Below are 9,754 nucleotides of genomic sequence, written 5' to 3' on the forward strand. Positions count from 1 at the left end.
AAAGATAATCCGGGTTGAAGAGCTATAAACTTTCACTTCTATGTTGGTGAAAAACTTTTGCCCTATGATCAGTAGTTTGCCTCAAAGGGCAAGACACAACCCCTTTTGTTTTTCTCTGTTGCTCCAAAGCTCTCTCCCTCTCTAAAACTAACTTGAAACTAAAGGCTTCCAAAAGTTCCCTCTAAGACTAAAGGCTTCTTTATTTATAATCTTCAAGATTTCTCCAATCTTCCACAAAAAGCTACATTTTTGTCTTGAAAAGTCAAAAAGATAAAACTGAGCGACATAAAGTTGACAAGAGTTGATGTTTTGGACCCAATATATAGCTACCAAAATGTCATAAATGCTGCAAGAAAGAAAGATGAAAAGTTGTCGGCAATTTGTGCAAATTGAGCAATTTACAGATTTTTTCCGCTCAAGTATACGATGCGGTATCTACAGCGAATTTCACTAACAATCTTCTTCGAAAAATCCTCTGATGAGTATCTGACACAATTATCTGACTTCACTCCTTCAATCCGACATCGTATACTGCTCCACACCTTTTCTCTTGCAAAACCTTCAAGCGAGTATCCGGTTTGATATCTGACTCGAAATTCACTGTTCGGCCATGTATACTCTTATCCAATCCAATGATGTCTTTTTGTAAATAGCGTCGTATTGTCCTTGCTCTTTCATCCCAACCAAAATATAATAAACATTAACAACTAAAAAGGACAAATTCATAAGTCTTCTCAACATTACTCAAAGATATCAAATATTATCAAAATGGTCACTCAAATTGTCTTAAGAGTTCAGAATTAACTATAAATAAGCTAAAATATGCATAAGTTATTAGGTAAAATGGACACTTTTCACTTGTTGCCGCTGATTTTGAGAGTTTGTTACCATCAACGGATTGTGATTTTTCAAGCCTAAGTCTGTTTCATAAATCTAGTTTTCAATTGTTTCTTTTGCCTACTTCAAGTTGTGCTCGTTCATGTGATTTATATGATGAGGATTTCGAGTCTTTGCTGCTGCATATGTTGAAAAATGTGAATATTAGTGTCTTGCAAGATGATCCAGCTCTTCATTTACTTGTGATTAATTTGTAACTCTACACAACCAAATTTGGGATTTTACTTATTTATTTGAACATCACTCTGAAGATCCTTTTCTAGTGAATGCCTATGGTAAGTCGTTGAGTGATTTTATACCTACAAGTACTATGATGTGATTTATTTACTAGGTGCCGAATCCACAAGTCATGACAAAGGGCTAATGCGAGTGCTTATAGAAATTGTTCGTGATGATCTAAGAGCAAAGTGAAGTTACAATCAGCTTCGTGTACATTGGTACATCTTATGGTTGAAGTCTTTGCTCGTGAGTTTCTTGTAGCTGCATAAGCGCCATGCAACTTTGCATCTTCACTACTTGTCCGAGTTGTTACATTATCTCCAATCCATCAATTTGTGGGCAAATCAATTATTTTTAAGCAAGTGTGTTTTCATGTATATTAGATGTATCAAGTTGTATTTGTTATATTTATTTTGTAGGTCTCAACAATTGATGCAAAAATGGCTTTTGGAAGGTTGACGAGGAATAAGAAACATGAAGAACTCAATCCCTCATTTTGCATTTTAGATGTTTTTTATTCGTTTTGAAGTGTTAGATTGCATGTTTGGATCATTTGAAACATGTTTTAGGCATTACACTTCATGAAAAAATGATTAAATTCATGTTTTTGTAGAAGTTGGAATTATAGTAAACAGTGAAAAAGTGTAGAAATTTGCACTTCAACAAAAAATCCTAGAGATCCGTGAGGCTATCTCACGAATCCCTGGTACCTTGCGGATCTTGAAAGGTTTTTTGTTAAAAAAAAATATATTTCAATTTTTGTTTCTCCTTTCTCCTTTTCTTTCTTAACCACACACTCCAAGTTTGTGCCTTTTACATCATTTGAATGTTAACTAGTTTGTTTGCCATTTTTGCATTATAGATTTCTATCACTAATGGTTATTGTGACGACTCCACTGCCCCTTAAGACGAACCAGAGGGTTTAGCGGGGCGCCTGCCTAACTCTCGCCGAGACTTACTCACTAGCATTCTTAAAAATGGTAATTCACACCTCTAAATTAACATAGAAGGTTCTCAAATCAATCATAATTCAATTTCATTTACAAACCAAAAGTGAAAATGTAGCTTTACATTGCCAAATATTCCAAATACATTCAATCCATAAAAGTACAACTACAAGGAACTTATACACCCTAAATCACGCTTACTTGCTCCAGCCTCCACTCCTATAAGGAAAACAACTAACGGAATGAGTTAAAAGTCCAGTAAGGTTCCCAAACAAGCAATCAAGCAGGCAAAACACGGAAACATTTACATTTAGCACTTTACACACATGGCACAGTAATAAGCAGTCATTCAAGAATCAATCGTTCATTCATTGAAAGGATACGTACTCACTTGGAGCCATTCATTCAAGTCATTCATTCATTCATTCGCCATCCATTTTTCTTATCCCTCCAACATTGGAAAACATTTGCAAGTGAAAACTCCTTCAGTGTTCATGTCATTCATTCATTGATTTCATTGCATTGAATTCACTGGCCAGTTCTCCACCAAATTTTGTGGTAATACTCTAGTATACCAAACATTGTACTAGGGTCACCAGCCGCCCGACCGAGTCCGTTTCTGACTCGAGTCAACTGGCAAAGAAGGGCAAGGGCCCATTTCAACCAAAAGACTTGCATTCATGCACAAGTAGCATTCAATCATTGAAAATTCACTTTTGCTCGGGTCAAGTGCGATAAAGTACACATTCGCCTATCAAAAATCCATTTAGCAATCATTGGAAAGTATTTTATATTCAAACAACATTCACAACATTCCACATAGTCATTTAAAGTACACACATGCAAAGAACACTCACTAATGATTACTATTTATCAAAATCGGGTTCAAGCCTAGCTCTCTGACTGGATTCAAAATCTGCGATCAAATGTCGAATAGCAAAATGCAATCAAGTAGGGTTTCAAAATAGATGACCTTCGCTTATTCATATCAAAGAAAAATCAAGTAAATAGAACTCATTTAAATGGTAATCATAATGTTTAATAAATCTTAAAAAATACATGCCCGCTCTTTTGGTTTTGGTAAAGAAATAATTGCAACTTTTAAGTTTATAACTTAAAAAATACATGCAATTAGAAAATCTTGTTTAATGTGGCCGTTACTTTATCTTTGAGAAATGTACACTTTTGACAAAATTTCAGCTTATAAGTCATCCACAAGGTCAACTTAAACATCCCTAAGTAAACTAAATCCAATCACAAGTCACACCCCTACTTCCACTTTCACTCATTTACCCCATAAGAAGAAAAACGGACAGCACTTCCTCCATTGTTCTTAACTTTTCCTCCTATTTTTCAAGCCAAATTTCATGTCAAATCAGCCCAAATCAATACCACAAGTTATAAGGTAAAATCGGTTCTTATACTAGGCCACAAAACCATATAATTTAAGTTTATGTCTAGCATATAAATACCATATATCAAAGCTGAAAAATTCTCTAATAAAGCTGAAATTTTAGAACTAAAGCTCGAAATTTCTATTTGAAAGCTAAAAAGTCACAATTAAGCTACAAATCTTCACACAAGTCTATAACCAAGCTAGATACCATCATATCATGGATGACCAATATAAAACATGGCTGAAAAACATAAAACCCTAGGCTGAAATTTCACCAATTTTCACCAATCTAAGTTATAATCCATAAAACTTCCAATTTCAAGTCATCTTCTCCATAAATTGAAAGATAAGAAAGAGAAAGGAAGTTTTCCAACTTAGTACCTTCAAACCCCTTGAAGAAAGTGGAGAACCAAGGCTGTCCTCTCCAAAAAATCTCTACTACAAGTTTCCTTGCTACCTTAGTGCAACTTTGTTCGGTTTAGATTTGTGGTTCTTGTTGATCTTCACTCAAACAAGGCAAAAATCAAGATGGAAATGGAGGTTTTCTTCTCTCTTTTTCTCTCTCTTTTGGTCGGCCAAGGTAGGAAGAAAATGAAGAAAACTCGGTTCACTTGGATGATAAAGATGGAAGAAAGCTTTTGGTCAAACAAGCCCTTGATTGCTAACACTTGGCAAGCATCCCTTTTTCCTTCTTTTTTTTTCTTTTCCTTCCCTCTCTTGGTCAAGAATTTCGGCCAGCCTTAGAGCTAAATTAAGGGAGGATAAATGAAAGGAAAATAAGAAGATTAGGGAAAGAAAGTATTAGTCAAGTGGTGTTCTTAACGGGTAACAAACTGCGTGTGTTGGTTCAAGCCTATTTCCTTAATTCTCTTGTACTTTTGTTTTAATTTATGATTCACTAACTTACTCTTAGCACTTTTAATCACATCATTCCTCTTATTTAATACCCGCTCTTATCAACCAAATTTAGTACACACACCTCACCAATTGATCACACTACCATTATACACCTTAAACCCTAGCATGCACCAACTATAAAAGTAAAAGTAAAACTCTCAACTCTATTATTTGTTATACCTACTAAGGCACGTAATTTAGTATTAAGAAAATTATAAATTAACTTATTCAAGAATAAAGGAAATTATAAGAAAATATAAATGAATTTGCAAGTCCTCACAGTTATTATATGAAACTTTTGCACTCTTTGACTTCCATTTATATAGGGAATAGTTGTAATTCAAGAAAAATGAAGTCATAAAAGGTTGCAAGCAAGAGATCAATTCACTATAGAAGGAGTATTTCTTTTACTCTTGCTTTTCCTTTTCACACATTGAGAACAATGTGCACTTTAAGTGTGGGGAGAGGTTTATTACTTTCTTAATTGTGGTTATTTAAGAGAAAAATGGTTCAAATTTTTTAAATTTTGTCAATTTTCAATGAAGCTCCATGACTATTAGTAGTCAAATTCTCCCTTTAAAGTACAATTGATGTGTCTTAAGCATCTCATTTCCTATTTGATTTGAAATTAGCTATTATATGACTAGGATTTTTGCGATAAAGAAAGTATATCCTGTAAAGTGGAAATAGTTATGCCTTGAATTTGCATGCTTGACAAGTTTCCTATTTGGATTGAATTTCACAAATTGAGTGATGAATATGGTCAATATTTGCATTACTTTTTCTACGATCATTCTATATGAGAAAAGTTGCTAGAACAAAAAGAAAAAAAAAAGAAAAAAGAAAAAAAAAATAAATAAATATTTACTCCAATGATTCTTGAATATTAGTAATCGAAAGTTTTCACCTACAAATGTCAACTTTAGAATAAAATAGCTCTTGAATTATGAGTATGCAAAGCAACTCTAGTTAGTGATGAAGTTGAATAACCGGAGGTCTTCATCTACTAATGTCGATCTTCATGTCAAAAGACATCTTCACTACTTCAGAAAGCTATTTGTTGTTGTATTGAATAAATCCTTCTTTGAATAATAAAGATGATCATGGAAGTTGTATGCCTTGACTTGACCATATGAGTTGTTTAAAAGTGAAATTGAGTTGAAGGGAGGAAATGAGTTGAACAAGTCTTAATTTTTGATATAATGATCTCTCATTTACTTGGTATGATAAGTATTTGTGGTGGAATGAATGTTTGTATAATGGTGATTTACCTTGTTATTAAGGAAATGAATTTAAAGGATACATGAGCTCAAAGGGATACATTTGAACTATTCTGATGGTTGGTAACTCTTAAATTACTTGAAAACAAGCAATAGTTCAAGTATGAGGGAGTTTGATTAGGATGTAGTTTGCGTATTTTTAGTTAGGTTTTAGGTTAAATTTTGGGTGTGTTTTAAGTTAAAATGAAAGAATTGAATTCATTTTGTGATGATCCTACCTTTCCCCAGGGCGTACTCAAGGGTTTGGCGGACTACTTGCTCAACTCTCGTCAGAACTCATTCACTTACATTCTGGAAATAGTCTTTCACGCCTCTAGATTAACATAGAAGGTCCTCAAATCAACCATAATTCAACTTCATTTTACAAGCCAAAAATGAAACTTAACTTTACATTGTCAAATATCCCAAATACATTCAATCCATAAAAGTACAAGTACAAGAAACTTATACACACTAGTTCACGCTTACTTGCTTCAACCTCTATTCCTATAAGGAAAATAAACTAATAGAATGAGTTAAAAATCCAGTGAGATTCCCAAACAAGCATTCATGCAGGCAAAACATGGAAACATTTACATTAAACACTTTGCACACGTGGCACAGTAATAAGCAGTCATTCAAAAATCAATCATTCATTCATTGAAAGGATACGTGCTCATTTGGAGCCATTCATCAAGTCATTTATTCATTCATTCGCCAACCATTTTCCTTATCCCTCCGACATTAGAAAATATTTTCAAGTGAAAACTCCTTCAGTGTTCAAGTCATTCATTCATTGATTTCATTGCATTGAATTCACTGGCCAGTTCTCCACCAGACTTTGTGGTAATATTCGAGTATACCAAACATTGTCCCATGGTCACCAGCCGCCTGACCAAGTCCGCTTCTGGCTCGAGTCAACTGGCAAGGAAGGGCAAGGGCCAATTCAGCCAAAGGCTTACATTTATGCACAAATAGCATTCAATCATTGAAAATTCACTTTTGCTTGGGTCAAGTGCGATAAAGTACACACTCGCCCATCGAAAATCCATTTAGCAATCATTGGAAAGCATTTAACATTCATAACATTTCACATAGTCATTTAAAGCATACACATGCAAGAAACACTCACCGATATCAGTAGAGTAAATGTCAAAAGTTCGTTCCCGAGTTATGCTCGTGCTCACCAACAAACCTTAAGAACAGCCAAGATAAAGATATTATGGTCCAACCATCCAAAGTTTAAGTGAACAAAGTTCGCATATTAGACTCAAGTATGAGCCACAAGCCTATACAAGATGGCCTCTCAAACATGTAGGGTTCAAGGCCAAATTTGAAGGTGCAAATCAAGGAAAAATCTAAATGTATTCTTAGAGTGAGGAGAGCAATTTAAGCATCCAAAATCTCACCAAAAAAAGGTTTAAAATCCAAAAAATGTTTTCCTAAGTTTTTCCAAGTCCCACTCAATCCGTTTGATAAAATTTTCAGATTTGGTGACATTCTTTGAAAAAGCATAACTTGAGTTTCATAGGTCGAAAAATCATAAATCTCACACCGTTAGAAAATAGAGTAAAAAATCTGCAACTCCCTAGAAGATATCTTCATAAAATTTGGCTCATAAATTAGTCAAATATCAGCCTCAATTCACTACTCAACTAAGTGCAAAAATAGGGCAGTCTTGGATTTCCAGCCCACTTTGAAATTTTGCTGGTATTTATAGACAATAAACCAAACCATGAATTTTACACGGTTAAAAGAGCTATGAGTCTAGTTTTCAGATGCAATAAACGAGACTCAATTTGGATTTTTCTATATCAAGATATAACAAATTTCCTAAGACTGCTAGAGTCTCTTGCGGGAAAATTTTTCAGCAATACTTGACTCAACCTTCCCACTTAAACTCATGATTTTTTGTTCAAATCTAACTCACAATCAAAGTTTAATGTCTAACAAAGTTTGTGGAGGGAAATACCAAAATTTTTTAAAAATAAGGGCTAACAACACTCAAAAGTTTCGACCAACAAGAAACTTTCAAAACAAAAATTTTCCACCAAAATTTGCAACAAAATCCAACCAAGATTTAACCTTTCCATGAGATATACACACCAGCCACAACATCAAGCTTTAAAGCACCAAAATCTACCACAAATATTCATCAAAAAAGCACAAGAATGTGCCTCAAATCATCTATCTAACTTGCCATGAAAACACAAGGAATTTTCCTCAAGTCATCTATCCAAGAAATTGCAAGATAAGAAAGAGTAGGAGAGTTTCTTAGCTTAATACCTCAAACCCCAAGATAAGTTGCAAGACAAGAACTTTCTTCCTCAAATGATTCCACCAAAAGCTTCCTTCCAAGTTTAACTCAAGATTAATCGGTGTGGATTAGGGTTGGTGTTTGGATTTCTCATGGATTGAGTAAAAAAATTGTATCTTTATTAGATACCCTAAACACTCAAAAGATTATTTGTTTATAGGCGAGGAACTGAATGGAAGCATAACTAAAATTAAGAGGTAGAATTGCTTAGCAAGCGTGAGGTTCATGAAAGTCTTGAATTCTATGAATTAGGCAATCCAGATATTTGCTTTACTATCAATCTGGGAGATAGTAGGAGCAACATAACTTCTAGTAGTATATCTCAATCTAATGAGAGTTTGGGACAACTTTACCTTTGTACGAGTGAACATGGAACCATCCCTTGTGCCTAGCATCTTGCAAAGTTTTGATGGGGTTCTAACTTAGGGTGGTTTACATGCTTATGAGGTACGTCTTTCACTAATTCAAGAGTCTGTGGTCCCTAAACCTTCAAAGTGGGGCTTCACGAGTTGCATATCTGTCAATTCCAAAGGTTCCAAATCGGTGATTCAAATGATTCCCTAGACACCGCACAAATGCAACGGCCACATGTCTTCTTTTTTTTTTCTTTTTATAGTCGGTAATAGTCTATTTTACACCTACTCCTACTCCTACTCCTACTCTATCCTATTTAGCGGAGGACACAATGGCCACATGTCTTGATAGATCAATTTTAGTGCTAACCAATTTTTTTAAACTTGGACTGGTTAGAGAACCGGTAGAATATCCAGTTCCATTTTTTTTCGATCCAATCGGTTGAACTGACCGACTCATCGATTCTCTGATTTATTAATTATTTTAAATATAAAAAATTAAGAATGTTGAGAAACTATATGCAATACAAAAAGAAATTCTTAAAATAATGGGAGATTTCAAAGAAATAAGGATACTGTTATTCATCTCAAAAAAAGAGAAAAGTTCATTGTATAATAACTAAAAAATCGAGGAGTTAGAAAAATTTTAAAAATTCATCTATATCACATATTGAACAATAATCTCGTGTCAAAAATTTTTTGAACTTATGCTTAAAACAACAAAATAGTCACTCCAAAAAGAAAAGAAAAAAATGGAAGAGAACAAAGTTCTAAAGTACCAATTTTCATCAACATCTTCTCTTCCATTTTCCATCATCTCTTTATCATCACCTACAAGCCTTTCATGCTAAAAATTTTCAGATCTGTATTCTTGAATATTTTAACACCACATAAATAGAAAAACATAGGGATATTTATAAGAAAAGAAAATAAAGGTAGAAGAGGATCATTGTAGGTAGCATGGTAGTGCGTTGGCTTTGAGATGCTTCTGGATGTTGTGGGTAGTCTGATGCAGGAGTGAACATGGAGGGAGACAGCTATGGAAGAACTGGCGAGGTTTGCGGGTTTTGTTACTTTTTTAGTTGATTCGGGTCTTTTATTTTTGGCCCACAAAGTTAAATATTGAAGCTGTTGACGTGTATTTTGGGCTCTGGCAGCCCAATAGCATACAATGCAACAGCCCAATACTCACAAAATGATGAATTAAATGGGTACAAGTAAAAAATCAAGAACCCAAATCTGACTGATTTAGTCGGTTTTTTACAAGTTCATGGATTTTTGTCAATTCATACCATATTTTGTTATTTTCGGCTTTCTAAATGAACCGGACTGGAGCTCTAGGTGATTCGCAATTGAATCGGTCGAACCGACCGTTCCAATCCAATTCTAAAAACATTGGTGCTAACAGGAGTGTGAGAATGAACACACAAATACGGTTATGCAAAAGCATGTATGTTATGCTGTATTTT

General features: G+C 34.3%; 1 long non-coding RNA gene across 2 annotated transcripts; it reads right to left on the minus strand.

Moving 5' to 3' along the window:
- Positions 1-5,920: 5,920 nt before the first annotated feature.
- On the minus strand, positions 5,921-9,334 carry LOC113712131 (uncharacterized). 2 transcript variants are annotated; one of them, XR_011822084.1, is made up of 3 exons: positions 8,286-9,334; positions 6,748-6,810; positions 5,921-6,536 (listed from the first exon to the last, which is right to left on the minus strand). It is a non-coding gene; the product is annotated as an uncharacterized lncRNA (long non-coding RNA). The 2 variants fall into 2 exon arrangements; XR_003453237.2 differs by lacking the exon at positions 8,286-9,334 and adding an exon at positions 7,902-8,268.
- Between the last annotated feature and the right edge of the window lie 420 nt (positions 9,335-9,754).

The sequence above is a fragment of the Coffea arabica genome, chromosome 10e (genome assembly GCF_036785885.1).
Source record: "Coffea arabica cultivar ET-39 chromosome 10e, Coffea Arabica ET-39 HiFi, whole genome shotgun sequence".
Classification (NCBI taxonomy): Eukaryota; Viridiplantae; Streptophyta; class Magnoliopsida; order Gentianales; family Rubiaceae; genus Coffea; species Coffea arabica.